We start from the raw sequence: 18,728 nt of genomic DNA on the forward strand, positions 1-18,728 counted from the left end.
TCAGCACCTCCCATTGGAATGGAAAGCATTGGGCTAGTCAATACATATTCTCCCATGGATAGCTTGATATTATGGCACTTTCCAGAGCAATTTATTGTTCCTCCATTTGCAATCATCACTTGACACTCTGGTGCTGGATATAGGAAGCAATTCAATTCTTTTGCTACCCTACAATGAATAAAATTGTGGGTGCTTCCTGAATCAATCAACACTATTACCTTTTTCTTCTTGATTTGTCCTTCTATCTTGATGGTTTGAGGAGTGGTAATTCCCGCCAATGCATTACAAGATATGGTCGGATTTATTTGTTCTTCATCTAGGCTTTGTTCCTGAAGTATATCTTCTTCTTTTGACCTTTCTTGCTCCTTTTCTTCTTCCTCTTCACAATCTATGTAGAATAATTTCTTCTCAGCACACTTATGACCTTTAGTGTATTTGCTATCACAACTGTAACAAAGCCCTTTTGCTCTTTTTTCTTCCAATTTTTGTGGTGTCAACCTTATAGGTTGTGGAAGACTAGGGGCAACAACACTTCCGTCTTTATAGTTGTGAGTGGTATGCTTCCTGGTTGCCATAATTTTGCTTTCCATTTTTCTTGCTAACCTGAATGCCTTCTCTAATGAATCAGGTTCCCAAAGGCGAACATCATGTTGGATATTATCCTTTAAAGACCCTATGAACACATCAATCCTATGCTCCTCTGGAATATCTTTTACCCTTATGTTCAATTTTTGGAACTCCTCAATGTGCTCCATTACTGAACCCTTTTGTTTGAGACTTATCAATTGGCTAAAAAAAGTGTTGCTTTTTGTATCTTCATAATGTGCTATCAATTCTTCCGTAAAAATTGCCCAAGTGATAAATTGTTTACGAGAGCAAAGCCATTGATACCATACAAACTGATTTGGTTCCAAATATATAGTTGCCATACGTACCTTTTGTGCGTTTTGCACATTATTGAGATCGAAGAATTGCTCCATCTGTAATATCCATGTGGCGGGATCCTTGCCATCAAACTTCCTCATATCGATTTTTGGAATATGGTGATTCTTCGATCCAACATTAGCGTCTATGGAATCATGATTAACATTTCTTTTGTTCTCATCATGAGTTTCCTTTACTACCTTTTCACCATTAGTGACCCTTTCTTGTAGCAACTTCTTCAATTCTTCCATGTCTGTCTTCATATCTATCTTCAAATCTGCCATGTCTCTCTTCAAATCTGTCTTTGAATCATCCATCTTAGCTTCCATGCCCTTTATCTTAGATTCCACGCCATTTATCTTAGATTCCACACCACTTATCTTAGCTTCTGTTAGCTTTTGTGAGCGTGACATTTGTTGCACTTGTTCTTGTAATTTTGATATATCATGTAGCATTTCTTCCTCTTCTTCATGAGTCATGCTAGAGCTTTCAGGTTCCTTACTAGGTGTTTGCATTTTCTTTCCTCGGGGCATCAGTTACCGATAATAATGCTTTACTATGCCCTTTGAATTTCGTTAAACCAAGCTTACACAAAAATTATAAAAAAAAACTACACACCTTTTTTCACTTTATAGAAGCCTGATATTGAATCTGATGTATCTCTGTAATTTCGGATCATCCAATTCTGAAATTGCTACCTGTAGTATCCTTCTGCGTCCTCTTTCCAATGCCACAAGTCTGAGCCAAATTGGATTCTCCAAGGAAGAGTTATGTGAAATCTCCCACAGTGACCTGTTTTTAGACTGGTTCAGTAGAGCGAACTTGTACGACATGCCACGAGTCACTGTTTCAACCTTTGAATCTAAAACACACACAAAAAATACTACAGTCCGTCCTCTTTCTGCACCTTCTTACGAAATTTCAATCCGATCCCCAGAGAGAAAGTTATGACGATTTTCCCCAGGTCACCTGTTTTGAATGTAATTCAGGAGTCTGCAAAAAGACCAACTTCCTCAGATCATATCTCCACAAATATCGCACGAAAAGCTCTGAAATTCGGACCCAAGGTTCAACGCGATTTCTTCTCAAATGGGTTTTTTTTGCGACTTCTGAAACATCACAGAAAAAATTTATAGCGAAAATTCCACGATGACCTGTTTGGAGCAGCGAAACCCTAGAATCCAAAGCTCTGATACCAAATGTTATGAAACCAGCTCAAGAAAAGATAGAAAAGATAGATCAACGCCTTAGAATTCAGCCTCTTCAAGGGGGCAACCTCCTTTACATTACATAAATGAACAATTCTTGGATGATACAAATGACAAAACCTCTTTTCTATATATAGGAGTCTAGGGAGTCACAATATAATCCAGCCGACCTAACAATAATAATATAAAGCCACAAAAATAACAATAGAGGGATTCTATGGGGCACAGAAATAACAATAAGGGGGTAATAGGGGCACAACAATATAAATAAGGGGTATAACTACAATAGTAATGGGGTAATCACTAGTATTATAGGGACCCAACATCTTCACAACATCAAGACACCTCTCATAGCATACCCACTTGCATTTTTTTCCACTTCGAAGGGTTGCTACAAGTTTCGTAGTTCCAACACTAGGGCTTGATATATTTTTAACTACTCAAAATAATTTTTCTAACCCTTTCCCCACTAGAAAATCTTGCGACTCGTTGTTATGGTGTGGAGTGGTGTTACTAATGTAAAAATTGAGGCTATGAATTTCCTCAAGTACTATGTTGCCCCAACAAAACTCCTGACCTGATAAAAAATAGTAGTCACCAACCACTTCATGATGGTCTCCATTTTGGTAGGATCTATCATCAACTCTCCTCCACCTATCACATACCCAAGATACACCAAAGAATATTTTTCAAACTCACCTTCTTTAGGTTTGCTAGCATTTGACACTTCTTTAATTTCTCTAACACGTATGTCAAATGTGATATGTGCTCCTTCCAAGTAGCAATGTATACTAGTATATCATCCAAATAGACAACAACAAATGAATTTATAAAAGGGTGTCATGTATCATTCATTAACCTCATAAAAATAATTTTTGCATTGCATAGGCCAAATGAAATGACTAATTACTCATGCAAACCTTACCTAGCTTTGAAGGCAGTCTTCCACATGTCTTCTTCTCAGACATGAACCTAGTGATATCCTAACTTTAATTCTAGCTTGGTGAAGTATTTGGCTTGCAACAACTAATCCAATACATAATCTATCCTAGGCAACAGGTACCTATTCTTGAGCTTAATTTTGTTTAACACCCTATAATAAATACACATCCACCAAGTACCATCCTTCTTTGGCACAATGATGATGGGTGACCCATATGGTGAGGTACTTTTTTGAATGACACCATGTTCTAGCAGCTACTACAAATGCATCTTCACCTCACTTGCTTCTATAATAGACTACCTATATATCTCAATGTTTAGCAATGGGGAGTCCAAAGATAGCTGGATCTCGTGCTATATTTCCCTCTTAGGTGGTAACCGTTTAGATTTCTAGAACACATCCTTGTATGCTTGTATCAAATATTCTAGTTGTTGTTTTTGTTTTAGTACACCCCTCTAAGGATGACTTTGTTCTCACGGAATCTTCCATAGACTGGTTTTCTCTTAAAAACAATAAAACATAATTCTTGCTAGAAATTACCAATTGCTTGGATTGGTTAGCGCTTACAAGTAAAATTTTGAACTTGCCTTTGTCCGTTCCCCTTGTCTACGTTAATGGTTAAGTATTTTCCATCCTTGATAAAGCGGTATTGGTTGGATCTCTACACATATATTGCATCTTGTGTGTACAGATAGGGACTTCCAAACACAACTCCACCATCAAGGCGAATTATATCTAGTTCTACTTCATTAATAAAAGTAACATTGATAACAAATCTAAGTTTGCACTATTTGGTTACTATTATTTTTGCATCCTTATTTACCCATCCCAATGGATATGGGCTTGGATGATCATGAACTTCCAATCCCAATTTGTTGACTAGCTCTATTGCAATAAGATTCAAATGTGACCCAGAGTCGAACAAAGCATCAATCCTTGTCTTCTTAAGCCATATCGTTATATGGAAGAGTCTGGTTTTTTTGTTCTCTTCACGTTGCTAAAGGATAATCAGATTCATCTCCTTCTGCATTGATGTATAGGTGATCTTCTCATCCATGTTTGAGTTGCTTTCAACATGGTTGCTTGAATCAATGTCCATGAGGTTCTTCTTCTTTTCTTTCCTTTTGTTCTTTGGGTTAAGTTCTAGATGCGACTTCCAACTACTTTCCTTTGTATGACCTTCACTATTATAGTTGTTACTATGGTTGTTAATGTAACAGCCCCAGTGAAAATTCCATGTAAAAAATATATAAATACCACGAATGATGGGACATGTATTCCAAGTTGAATGGTGGACAGGACATCCTAGTGGGTGTTCATTTGGTTGTTTATGGTTAAGGAAATTGGCAAAGGCTATGGCTAAGGCATTAAAGAGGTAGAAAGGTATTTTGGTGCATTTATTTATGAAAATAATGGAAATTAGGAGAAAAGGAAGGTAAAAGGTCACATGTTGCATGTGAGGAGGAAATTGAAGGAAATTAATGGAAAATGAAGAAAATAGAGGCATCATTAATAAAAAGGCTTCTGAGGATCAGTGGTGAAGGCTTGATCAAGTTCAGTTTTGAAATCTCTCATTATTCTATCTCTCTCTCATACTCTTGGATACTTAGAGTTTTCTTGGAGCACTCTTAGAGGGTGTGATATAATTGGATTCTTGGAGCAAGAAGGAAAAGGAAGAGCATGAAATCGCAAGAGGGCATCGGAATCAACAGCTACATCATATTTTCTTGCAGGTACCGAGTTGCATGTATGATTTTTTCTCTAGTTTTGGCATGCATGGCACATGCACGTGGTTTCTTGGTTATGATCTATCATTGGCATGGAGGATGGTTGGGATTGACAGTGGATTGCCTAGCCTTACCATTTCCTAGATAGCCATGGTGATTGTGGGTTTACTTTCATTTCTTTTTCTTGGTTGGTTTTCATGTTTCCATAGCTTGGGTTGAGTTACTAGTCCAGGAAGCCCTGGTTGAACAAACGCTCTGGAAGCCCTGTAACAGCTTGGGTTGAGTTACTAGTCCTGGAAGCCTTGGTTGGACAAATGGTCTGAAAGCCCTTGGTGGGTTGAGTTACTAGTCTTAGAAGCCTTGGTTGGACAAACTCTTTGGAAGCCCTATATAAGTTGTGGGTTGAGTTACTAGTTATGGAAGCCTTAGTTGGACAAACGCTCTGGAAGACCTGGAAGGCTTGGATGAAAACCAATCTGATGATGGTTTTGGTGATGTACGACCATGAGGTGGAATCACAATTTGATGGGTTGAGGTGGATGGCCTCTAGAAACCCTGGATGAGTTTTGATTGATGTTTTCTATGAGAACCCATATTCATGCTTGGAATATGGCACGGGGGTGAATGGCTAAAGAAAAATTTGGCTCAGCCATTCTACGGTCTGGTGGAACACGGTAGTCCCATCTCTGGTTGGTTCATTACATTCATTAATGAGAAATCCATTCCCTTGATTTTCATGTGTAAAGGTACTGATGTATTTATGGATTTGATGGCTAATATATTTATTGTATTTTTGTTCCTATTATGCTAGTTATATGCACATTTCATGACATTAGCTATGTATGGCTCTCAACATGTTTTTACTTCTATATGAATGGATAATGTGTTTATGAGTTAACAAAGGATAATGCAACAAATGGAATGAGGAAACAATGGTTCATAGCGATTCTCAGATAAGTATGAGATCCCTACACTTAATTTTGTTATTTACACCTATAGGTTACATGTTGATGATATGTTTGGCGAAATGCCTGTCATGGCTAGTAGGGGTCTGGTGATTATCTTATTCATATTGTTGCTTTTGCATCATTGTTTCCTTGCATCCTAAGTAATTCTAAGTGATCATTCCAGTATGGGTAATGTCCCAGGCTTTGGGCCGAAAAGGTGGCTCAAATCCCGGAATGCTAGCATTAGTGCTAAGACTAACTCACATGGGCAGTGTTTGGGAAGCGTTACAAAGCACCTAGGCCGTGTTTTGGGAGTGTTAGTCCTGAAACTAACTCACCTGGGAAGTGTCTAGGGAGCGTTACCCTGCCCTTAAGTCTCTCAAACAGCATTAGGACCCATGAATAGGCAGTCTAAGTGGTTGACTTGTCTCCTAAAGGTTATTTGGATGAAGTTGGATGACTGTATGTGATGTTCGTCGACTCCATTTCCTTAAAGTCACCAAGGAGGTTGATTCTTATCATAGTGGCCCCCCGTCGCATGTTTACCCCGACTGGACGGTTGCGTGGGTAGATGTGGGAGGAGGGTGTTACAGAGTGGTATCAAAGCATGGTTCAACTCTCGGACTGGATGGGATGAAGGTGTTGGCCATGCATGCATGTCAGTTGCATGTGTGTCTTTTACACTTGCATTTCATGTGCTTGTTGCATTGGCTTGATTATGGTTGTACTATGGTTTTCATGGAGAATTGGATGTTGATTTCGTGAAATGTGTTGGTCATGAGTATGTGATTGGTTGTGTATGGATTATATGTATCTTACATGTTTATTTTATGTCACCTACTTACATCCTTGTATGTTAGGTTACATGTATAAGCGTTGTAGGTTGATTACAAGAATTGATCGCTTATGCTCAACTACATGTGTTTATGCATATATGTAGTTGATTATGCATTGCTTATGCATGTTGATGGTTGCATGTGGAAATGCCTACAATGGAGTAATGATTGTTGTCATGCATAAGGTCATGGTTTGTGTAGTTGATATGGTCATGCATTGATGATCGGAATCTAGTTAAAATGGTGTGCATATGGTTTTGTACTCATGTGTTATAGGTCTATATGCAGTTGTTATGCATGTATGGTGTTAATTATAGTTATGCATAAATAGTATGTCAAACATGCCTTGTAAAGTCATTGTATGCAATTTAGGTAATCATGGTGTTATTGGTTGTTATGATGCTAATGAGTTGGCTGAGATAAAGCAAGAGATGTAGATCAACAAAGTGAAGTTGCAGCATTGGACCTCGAGGCAAGGTCAGATCATCATACAGGTATTGCATGTGGGCATGCAGGTATCTAAGTTAAGGATTATGATATGCATTAGGGTTATATACATTAGGTTTATGAACATATTTCATGTTATGGTTACATTCATTATAGATGTTAGATGATTAGTGTGGTTATATGCACATGTGTCAGATAGTCAAGAATGATAGTAACATGTAGTTGTATGCATTGCTATTGTTGTTTTATATTAGATAACCTGATGATTATGTTGTATGTTGTTGATGAGTATGATATATAGCTTATTGTTGTTATATGCTATTAACTTGATGATTAGGGTCATTTCATTGAGATATTGATGTTATAATTTGGATTGGTCATATGCGTGATGGTTATGTTCATTTCCTTGAAGATCTTGATGTTATATGTATTATGTTAACCTGGTTTGACCTATGCAGATGATTATGGTTGTAATACTCATGTATGATCTGACATATTTGTGATATGGTGTCGTACTAATCTAGACTGATCATATATATGTGATTATTATGCATGAACTATAGATGCTTATGAGCTTATGATATGAACATGTTAGTTAGTTACGATTATGGATATCATGATTTAGGTTGACATGTTGTAAAGTTATATCTTGCTAACTATATTGATTATGCAAACAAGATAGCCTCTCCTGAGGTAAACTAAGGTATGAGTTTTCTTATGTATTATACTTGGTGTTTCATAGTTGATTATGTCGTCTATTTGGTATTTAAGTGTTTGATGCCTATTATGTAGTCTAATTGATTTATTTAACATGGTATATTTGCAAGTGGATTGAATGATTGATGAATTGCTTAATATGAGTATGTGTTCAAATGATTTTGTTTTAATATGATTTTACTAAAATGTATGTGTTGAGACAGTTGATATGTACTTGAATGTAGGTGATAGTTGTAGTATTATGACTGATGACTATGAGTTGACTATGGATTATGACATGATTGTTAGTCTTGGTAATGGTTGATTTCAAATTGATAGATATGATTGTCTTGATATTTGGAACATGTGGTTGACATGTGTGGGCAGTTGTAGGGAACATGCTTGGTATTAGCGTGAAAAGGTAATAATTTATGTGTTTGTATAACTAACAATTGTGTGATGTGATAGTACATGGTAAGACTCGCTTGCAGCAAGGTAAAAAGGTAAAAGAAAGGAATTGGGTAAGAATTCCTTTAGCTATGTTCGGAAACCCTAATTACAAATGAATGAGTTCTTTGCCTACAAGAAGTCTTCTTGACCTTAATATAGTCTGACATTATGTGGATACATGCTATATTCATCAACACGTACTTGACAGGTATATTAGCTAGTCTTTAGTTACATGAGGATCTGTCAAGGATTGGAGTCCCTTGAAAGATGGCATGGATGTATTTAGTTGCAAGCAGCGTGCTTGGCACAATAAGATGAGGTAACTGGTGTATTATTATGCCTAATTATACATTGACAATTATGTGTTTATGGAAGCATGATGCAGGGAGTTGCATGGCAAGACAAGTTGCCATGAAATATTGAAGATGACTTAGGTTGTGTTTTCCTTGGGAACCATGGGGATTGAGTCATGGTGGCAGTCTCATGATTTTGGTATTTTGAGCTTGATTTGTAGTTTTGTTTATGTTTGGTGCAAGGCCTTGCCACTTTGGTTGTGGTGTCATATTGTTGTTATTGGTTTTCATGATTTTCTTCTTGTTTGTTCCTTGGGTTTCCTTTTATGTTTTGAGTGTTGGGTATTGGTTGGGAAGGAGGAAAGTTAATGGTGCTCGGGGAGAGCTGTGTGGTACTCGAAAGATGATGTAAAACTTGGATGAAGCTCAGTGTATGAGTAAGCGCAGTGGAAGGTAAGGCTATGACAGTCGGTTGGACTGGTTGGGTCCATTTTGGCAAATGGACAGTAGCAATGCAAGCACAAGAAATGTAACCAGAGAAGGTAAAGTAAATGGATCAGAGGTGTCATATGCTTTGGCTATGTTGGGAACTGTTTCTCTCAATGCCTGTGAATAAATAAGGAAGTTATCTTAACCTAGACCTTATGTTATATGGTAATTATTTTATGATCATGATTATGTTGAAGTTCATATATGTATACATGTATGTATGTATGTCGTTATCTGACAGGATCATGGTTGTTTTATGCTAATGTTTATATATGTATGTATGTATCCATGTATCTATGTTACTGTCTGACAGGGTTGTCAGAGATCATTCTTGTGGAGGAATGATTGCTTATGCAGGAGAATGACATGAAGAGGTTCCTGGTCTTACGAGGAATCAATTGGGAAGAGCAGTCACGAAAAACATACAAGGCCAGTATCATGTGGATATGATTTAGTATTGTATACTTGTATTATGCCTATGTTTATGTTATGACAGGTAATGTTGAAGGATACATCAGTAAAGTGAAAGCAGTGTGATCTGCGACATGCTAGGATAAGCATGGATGAGATACCAGAAGCAAGGTTTCTTGGTAAGGATAGTGTGGTTTTGAATGGGTGGTAGTATTGTGGTGCATATGTTGTATATGTTGTACATGTTGCATCTGTGATGATTGTGAGCATGAAATATTGTGCATATGTAGTGTGTGTACATGATGTTTATGCAATATTATGTACAGGGTGTTAGTATAGATAATGTTACATGAATGTTGCATATTCAGTGCTATGTACAGATGATGCTATGTACATGTTGGATATGTAGTGCTATGTACATGTGGTGTTGCATGCATGTTTTACATGTGGTGCTATGTACATATGGTGTTGTGTGCATGATTGTACAAGTGGTGTTGTTTGCATGTGGTGTTGTGTACATGTTGTACAAGTGGCATTGTGTGCAGGTGGTGTTGTGTACATGTCGTGCATGTGGCGCTGTGTACATGTGGTGTCACGTACATGTCCTGCATGTGGTACTATGTACATGTGGTATTGTGTACATGTTGTACATATGGTGCGATGTACATGTGGCATTGTGTACACGTTGTGCAGGTGGCGTCGTGTACATGTGACGTTCGACACAGATGGTGCAGGTGGTGCAATGTACAAGTGGTATTGTGTACATGTTGTATATATGGTACCGGTGTATGTGTGGTATTGTGTGCATGACATATATGTTGTGTTGCGGGCATGTGGTACTATATATGTGTATTGTGTACTTGTGGTGTCGTGAAATGCATACTTGTTGTGTTGTACTCTGTGTGGGTACATGTATTGTGTGGCATTGTACATCAGATATATATGTATGAGTTTTGTTGTATATCGGGTGTATGTGTATGCATTTTGTGGCATCACATGTTGTGTGCGGATGCATGTCTTGTGATGTGTATTTGTACATATACATACATACACTGGGTGTAGGTGTATGTGTTGTATGTCAGGTATAGGTGCATGTGTTGCATGGTGTGGTATGGTGTGGGTGGTTGTATGTGTGTGATGCACACAATGCGTAGGTGCACCTGGTGGAGGAGAAGGCATCAGGTGTGTGATGGGTGTGGCAACCGATCCAGTGTGTGTATAAAAGAATAAAGGCAGAAGTAAGGATCAATGAAGGATAAGTATCAGTATTGTATTTCAGTTTTACTATGCATATGATTTATGATTCTAATATATGATGATTACATGTGAATTATGATTCTGGTTTATAATGGTTACATGTGATTTATGATTTCGATGGTTATGTTTTGAGCTAACCTAACGAGATATTTTTATACATGTTGATTTGGTCAAATATGCTAGTTTGACTTGTTGTGGCAGGAAGCGAGCAAGATTGCAAATGTACCTTATTGAAGAGCTACCAATGAGGTATGATTTGAATTTATTTTAAAACTAATGGAAGCTATGTGCATGATACAGGAAGCATGAAATTATCGGTTGGGTGATTGAAATGACTACAAGAATTTGCAACAACAAAGAAATTGGAACATGCAGCAGTATGCTAGTAAAGCACTTCAGGAGCAGGGCCATTGTGGGACACTGGTACCCAATAGAGTCCATTGATTTCCATGAGCATGCTTTGACTGGTATGATGTGTGAGGCAGGTATATGCCTTGGTTTTTGTATCTTTCAATGTGAGGAAGCCTTTCCAAGGGATGGACTACCCAGGATGGGGGTGCCAGCGGAATTTGGAAGGTGAGTGACTACACAGATGGGGTGATCGGATTCCCAAGGCACTGTGTAGCAGAGAAGGGAAGGTCACAGATGGTATTATTTTGGTCATTAGCATTGCGAGATGGAATCATATGCACATTTGGAGTGCGCCCTGGAAAAATGAGTTGTTAAATGTTCACTGAGAGGACAAGTGGCGTGGGATTATAACGTTGGACATTGGATGCAGATTTGAATTTGCAGTGGACTTTGGACTTCCTAGGAAGGAGGTGGATCCTGGTATTACTTTGAGGGTGGAGGTATGAGCCTCTGGATTCCCTTGTTGCAGATGCAGGCATCATATTCTTTTATTTGCTGGTTGAGAAAATGTGCATATGTGTATATGTGGTTATTGTAAATACCATAATGAGCTATGTTATAAAGCTCCAGTATGCGGTATGTTGTCATGTTGTCATGATGTTTTGATTTTGAGCAGATCTTTCATTGTAAATACTGCAACGAGTTGTGTTATAAAGCTCCATGGGCAGTATGTTTTGTTTTCAGCAGTCATGTTGGTTATAGGTGTCATTGAACGCCGAGGACGGTGTTTCCCCAAGGGGGCAGGTTCTATAACAGCCCTGGTGAAAATTCCATTTAAAAATATATATAAATACCATGGATAATGGGACACGTATTCCAAGCTGAATGGTGGACAGGACATCCTAGTGGGTGTTCATTTGGTTGTTTATGGTTAAGGAAATTGGAAAAGGCTATGGCTAAGGCATTAAAGAGGCAAAAAGGTATTTTGGCACATTTATTTATGAAAATAATGGAAATTAGGAGAAAAGGAAGGTAAAAGGTCACAGGCTTCATGTGAGGAGGAAATTGAAGGAAAATAATGGAAAATGAAGAAAATAGAGGCCTCATTAATAAAAAGGCTTATGAGGATCAGTGGTGAAGGCTTGATCAAGTTCAGTTTTGGAGCTCTCTCATTATTCTCTCTCTCTCTCTCTCATACTCTTGGATACTTATAGTTTTCTTGGAGCACTCTTAGAGGGTGTGGCATAATTGGATTCTTGGAGCAAGAAGGCAAAGGAAGAGAAGGAAATCACAAGAGGGCATCAACATCAGCAACTACATAAAATTTTCTTGCAAGTACCGAGTTGCATGTATGATTTCTTCACTAGTTTTGGCATGCATGGCACATGCATGTGGTTTCTTAGTTATGATCTATCATTGGCATGGAGGATGGTTGGGATTGAAAGTGGATTGCCTAGCCTCGCCATTTCCTGGATAACCATGGTGATTGTGGGTTTACCTTCTTTTCTTTGTTTTGGTTGGTTCTCATGTTTCCATAGCTTGGGTTGAGTTACTAGTCCTGGAAGCCCTGGTTGAACAAATGCTTTGGAAGCCCTATAACAACTTGGGTTGAGTTACTAGTCCTAGAAGCCCTAGTTGGACAAATGCTCTGGAAGCCCTTAGTGGGTTGAGTTACTAGTCCTAGAAGCCTTGGTTGGACAAACGCTCTGGAAGCCCTGTATAAGTTGTGGGTTGAGTTACTAGTTCTGGAAGCCTTGGTTGGACAAATGCTCTGAAAGCCCTGGAAGGCTTGGATGGAGACCAATCTGATAATGGTTTTCATGATCTTTGACTGTGAGGTGGAATCACTATTTGATGGGTTGAGGTGGATGGCCTCTAGAAGCCCTGGATGAGTTTTGATTGATGTGTTCTATGAGATCCCACATTCATGCTTGGAATATGGCACGGGGGTGAATGGTTGAAGAGAGATTTGGCTCAGCCATTCTACGGTCAGGTGGAACGTGGTAGTCCCATCTCTGGTTGGTTCATTACATTCATTAATGAGAAATCCATTCCCTTGATTTTCATGTGTAAAGGTATTGATGTATTTATGGATTTGATGGCTAATATGTTTATTGTATTTATGTTCCTATTATGTTGGTTATATGCACATTTCATGGTAGCAGCTATGTATGGCTCTCAACATGTTTTTACTTGTATATGAATGGATAATGTGTTTATGAGTTAACTAAGGATAATGCAGCAAATGGCATGAGGGAATAATGATTCATAGAGATTCTCAAATAAGTATGAGATCCCTACACTTAATTTTGTTATTTACACATGTAGGTTACATGTTGATGATATGTTTGACGAAGTGCATGTCATGGCTAGTAGGGTTCTGGTGATGATCTTGTTCGTATTATTGCTTTTGCATCATTGTTTCTTTGCATCCCTACTAATTCTTAGTGATCATTCCATTATGGACAGTGTCCCGGGCTCTAGGCCGAAAAAGGTGGCTCAAATCTCAGAATGCTAGCATTAGTGCTGAGACTAACTCGCCAGGGTAGTGTATGGGAAGCATTATAAAGCACTTGGGCAGTGTCTTGGGAGCGTTAGTCCTAAAACTAACTTGCCTAGGCAGTGTCTAGGGAGCGTTACCCTGCCCTTAAGTCTCTCAAACAACAGTGGGACCTAGGGATAAGCAGTCTAAGTGGCTGACTTTTCTCCTGAAGGTTATTTGGATGAAGTCGGATGACTTCATGTAATGTTTGTCGAATCCATTTCCTTAAAGTCACCAAGGAGGTTGAATCTTATCATAGTGGCCTCTCGTTGCATGTTTACCCCGACTGGCCGGTTGCTTGGGTAGATGTGGGAGGAGGGTGTTACAGTTAGAATCCTTCCACTGGTGTGTTGTGGCTGCTATCTTTTTATCTTTTCTCCCTTTCCACTCCTTCTTTCCCTCCTTAGAAGTGTTACAGTGTTCCTTCTGCTTCGACCCACTTAATTTCCATTTCTTCTGGACTATGCTCTTTAGGTACTAGGCATGTACACAAGCCTCATCCATGGATCTAGCTTTGAAAAACATCACTTATTTATGTAGATGGTTTTGTAGACCCCCTAGATACTCGAAGAGTGCATCTAGGCTCTTTCGGAAGATACCCAACACTATGGCCATATTTCTAAGTTCTATGGTATACTTTTATACACTTTACTCTTCTTTTTTCTGATGTAATGCCACCAGATCCACTAGTCCTCTAACTACTTAATAGGGTAAAATTGTGACTTTATGAGGGTTTTGAAATCCTCTCACTTAGTCACCAGAGGATCTCCCTCCAACCTCAAGGTCTTTGTGTGGATTTCCCACTAGGTTAGGCATGGTCCTCCAATTTCAGCCAAGCAAATGGAATCTTATGTTCTTCCTCCATTTGATGAACACTAAAAAAAAATCCAATTGCTAGAACTATTGATTTTGCTTCAGATCTTCAATCTCACCTTGATACATCTTCATGTTGACCTTCACTTCCATTTTGAATAGGGACTTTGGATGGTTTATGACATTTGAATTGGATTGGTCATTTTTGGGTTCTTTCTTAGATTTCCTCTATAGTTCTTCCCAACCTATCAATTTCCCCTATGATCCAACCTCTACATTAGAACCTCCATCTTCTCCAAATAGCCCAAGCTTACTAGTCAAGGCCACCATGAGATGACTCACATTACGATTTATACCTATAACTTGTTCTTGCAATCGTGCAAACTTCTCCTCTGTGAGATCATGAGGGTTATCCACATATTCATTAACAATGATTAAGGTTTTATGACTTTCATCTCAATCAATTTGGATTCCTTGCAACTCCCCACAATGTACCCAACGAATCCTGCTCTAATAGCAATATAATCCATAAATTTCCATGGATATTCCATTGAACGATTCACCACAATGGGTATGATAAAATTTTCCTTACATCCAAAATCTACACTATGAGGGTTTTTTTCTCCTTAGATTTTTAGATCTATTAATTATTGTTTAGTACTTATGCATGCAAATTATAATTGAGCAACAAATAGAAAACAATGAAATAAAACTCACAAACCACAATTAACCCAAGATATAACTCGGGAAATCATTTCAGGAGAAAACTCATCTAGAATGTTAGACTATTATGCTCTCTTTCATTAAATGGAAAAATAGATGCAAGTACAAAGAAGTGAAGCCTATGGCCCATAGGATGCTACAATGCACAAATGATAGTAAAATAATATATGTAAAATGTGCACAATTAAAAGAAACAAAAAAAACAAATTTATAATAAATAGATAATTTATTAAATTATTTTAATTAAATATCTACAATTAAATATATTTTTTCTATTAATAATAAAATGATAAAAATTAACAAAACATAAATTTATTGCAAATGAAATATATATATATATATAAGTATATATATATATATATATATAAGTGTAGAAAATTGAATTGGTAAATTCTATATAAATTCATCAATAAATATATATATATATATATAGGGGGGTTGTTTTTTCCTCAGTAAAAAGCATAATTTTATTATCAAAGTGATAGAAATTTACATTTTGTTGATATATGTTAAGTATGTATTTAGATGATAAAGAGATCTTCAAAGATCTTACCCATACTATGGCATGATAGTTGTCATACATAAAGTGTCAAAAATGAATATCTGTTATAGTTTGTGTTGTTAGAAAAATCTGTATATGTGTCGATATATGATAAAACCAAAAATAGATAGCATGTGAACTATGTGCTAATGATGGGTTATATATGAGCAATGATCAGAGAAAAATGTAACAACATTATTTTATGTTGTTCCCTTTGATGAAGGGCCGGTGGTAGAACTCATAAGAAATGTCATATTGTGTTTCTATGATCAACCATGTCCCACAAACCATCAGAACACCCTCCTTAGAGATGGTGTCTATAGTGGTGTTGTGCTCCTTGTAAACATGTGAGCCAGATAAACCTGTGAGGACGGATTTCAAGTGTATTATTTCATCCACCGAGGGTTGAATCCTTAGATTATGACATCTAAATAAGTTATTTATCTAATTGATAACTAGTTAAGAATCCCTGAAAGCTTGAAAAAAAAAAAAAAAATCAATAACGAAAATCAACACAAATTTAAGGACCATGAGTTTAACAAAATTATTAGTTCACTCTCCTAAACTCATTTTGATATAAAAGTAATGGTTTTATTCTATATACATAACTGCACCCCGCCACAAATTTTTGCTTTTCCCTATGAAACACTATTAAAAAAAGACCCAACTTCTCGTTTTGTAAGGGCAATTTTGTTGTACCACAAGACCTTATGAAACACTATTAAAAAAAGACCCAACTTCTCGTTTTGTAAGGGCAATTTTGTTGTACCACAAGACCTTAGGTTTGGGTAGTACATCTGAGATATAATATAATGAATATGCATATATGGAAAAAATATTTAGCTCTTTATACATGTTAACACATTCCCATTCTCATAAATTCGAGCGAGAGAGAGAGGGGACAACTTTTTATTTTGTAAATATTGGATGAGTATGTTTTTTCGATCTTCTCTTTGGGTTAACTCCGTATGCGTGTGAGTGCTGTACAAATTTAAATGAAAATTTATAAATAAAAAATAAAGTAAAAATGATTGGATAGGTTAAGATTTTGAAACTTTTATTCTAGTGTTAAAATTTTAGTTTTATTAATTAAAAAAAAATACAAAGATATAAAAAAATCATGCAGCATAACAATCAATTGATATTGCAATTATTGAATTCAAAGGCTTATTATAAAATTTATTATTTGAGTCGAGAGGTTCATTCTACAATTCAGTGTGAGGGGAGGTTCAACAAACCAGTGTGAGGGGATATGTAAGTTTGTTCGTCCGTCTATTCCCCTTCAAAATAAAAATAAAAAATAAAAATTATGTTCTAAATAGAAAAATAATGTAAAAAAAAATGAATATGTTGTAAAGTAATTAAAAGTAAAAAAATGTGAGAATAAGATGTTTAAATCTTATACTTTTCAAAAATATTTCAACGATAAATTTAAATAAATTTGAATATCTATGTTAACTAATTTATTTTGTCCTATATATACTCTATTTACCATTCACAAATACAATTTAAACAATGAAAAATAGCACATTGTATTTTGCACTCTAAAAAAGTTTGCACGTGAAGAAATTTGATCCCTCTCTAGTCATGTTAGATCCGTACTTAAGATGGACCCCCTCTCGGCTCATGTTAGATCCTTACTTAAGATGGATCTAAGAGGAATTTTCAAATTTTGCTAATTTTTCACAAATAAAAGTTATATATTTCAAAAGTTAACTTGATTTCTTATATTTCATCTTTTTTACACCATATTCTAATAAGTTGTGCATGTCTCTCTAATAATTCAGTGAGTGTTTTTCTAAATTTCTATTAGAAGTAATGTGTGAGGAAAATGAAGCATTAACTTGCATTAAGCCTAAAAGCAACAAGGGGCTTCACCGGTAGAGAAATACCATACCACGTGGGTTCATATTGGAGGATATATATTGAGGAAAAAATGATATAATATATTGGTTAATATATAGAGCTCAAAGTTAATGGAAAAATAAAAAGAGATATAAAAAATGTTAATGAAAAATGGATACCTACAATATCTAGTGAAAGTAGGAGTTTTTTAATTGAAAAGATGTATTAGGTTCGTATTGGTAGGGGGTTAAATAATGTGATTTTTAGAGGCATTTTCCAATATGTAGTCAAATTAGGGGTATTGTTTAGTATGTCACAAACACACACGAAATATTAAGAATTCATTGGGTGAAGTCCCCGTGAAAAGCATATAGTTAGAGACATATAATGTAAGAGCACAATATCCAAAATGTCTTCATCCAAACTAAAAAATTGATAATTTAAGAAGTTGTTTCTCCTTATGATTTATTAAGATTTAATAAAAAATTATTATAGTGTAGACAATATCACAAAAGAACTCCTAGTTTCAATATCTAATCAAGGAGAATATAAAAAGGGGCATTGGAGATATCCTCACCACTTAATTTAATATTTTCATAATAGTAATGTACATGAAGGCTATCAAATTTAACTAAATAGTATGCACCTCTTTTAAATATATTATCTTTGGAAGCATGTTTATTGGAACTAAATGAACTAGATAGAACTAATTGGTTTAAACTAGCTTTTAAATTGGTCTTTGAATTGAACCGACACATCAATTTCAATTTTCATTGTTAACTACTTTGTGTGATCACAATGATGATTTCATGCAAAATTTTGAAAAACTAAAAGAAAAAAAGTACCCCACTTCATGGCTTCCCTACCCTTTTTAAAGTTTTAATTAAAAAAACCTGAACTTCATGGCTTCCCTGCCCTTTATTAAAGTTTTAATTAAAAAAACCTGAAACTCTTAAGCTTATGTAGTATCCTTATAATCTCCCGTAATTACTAGTTTCTGATTATCACTAAAATGCTTTCATTGCTTCTATATGAGTTAGATTGATATACAACATTGATCTTGCAAAGACTATTTTGGCATTGAACCGTGCCTTGCAATGACATGTTTAGTATTGAACCTTGTTATGTACGCTTAATAAGAGGAAGTGGCTTCTGGGTTGGAATTTGGATTCTTTATTATCTATGAAATTTATTTTTTTTAAGTTTTAGGTCTTTGTGTTACTTGTCAATGAACGTTATGTAAAATTTTGACTTTCAATTATAATGTTTTGATAATAAATTAATT

Source organism: Pinus tabuliformis, chromosome 4_1 (genome assembly GCF_031772625.1).
Source record: "Pinus tabuliformis cultivar Carrire ecotype Pingquan chromosome 4_1, CPIR1, whole genome shotgun sequence".
Lineage (NCBI taxonomy): Eukaryota > Viridiplantae > Streptophyta > Pinopsida > Pinales > Pinaceae > Pinus > Pinus tabuliformis.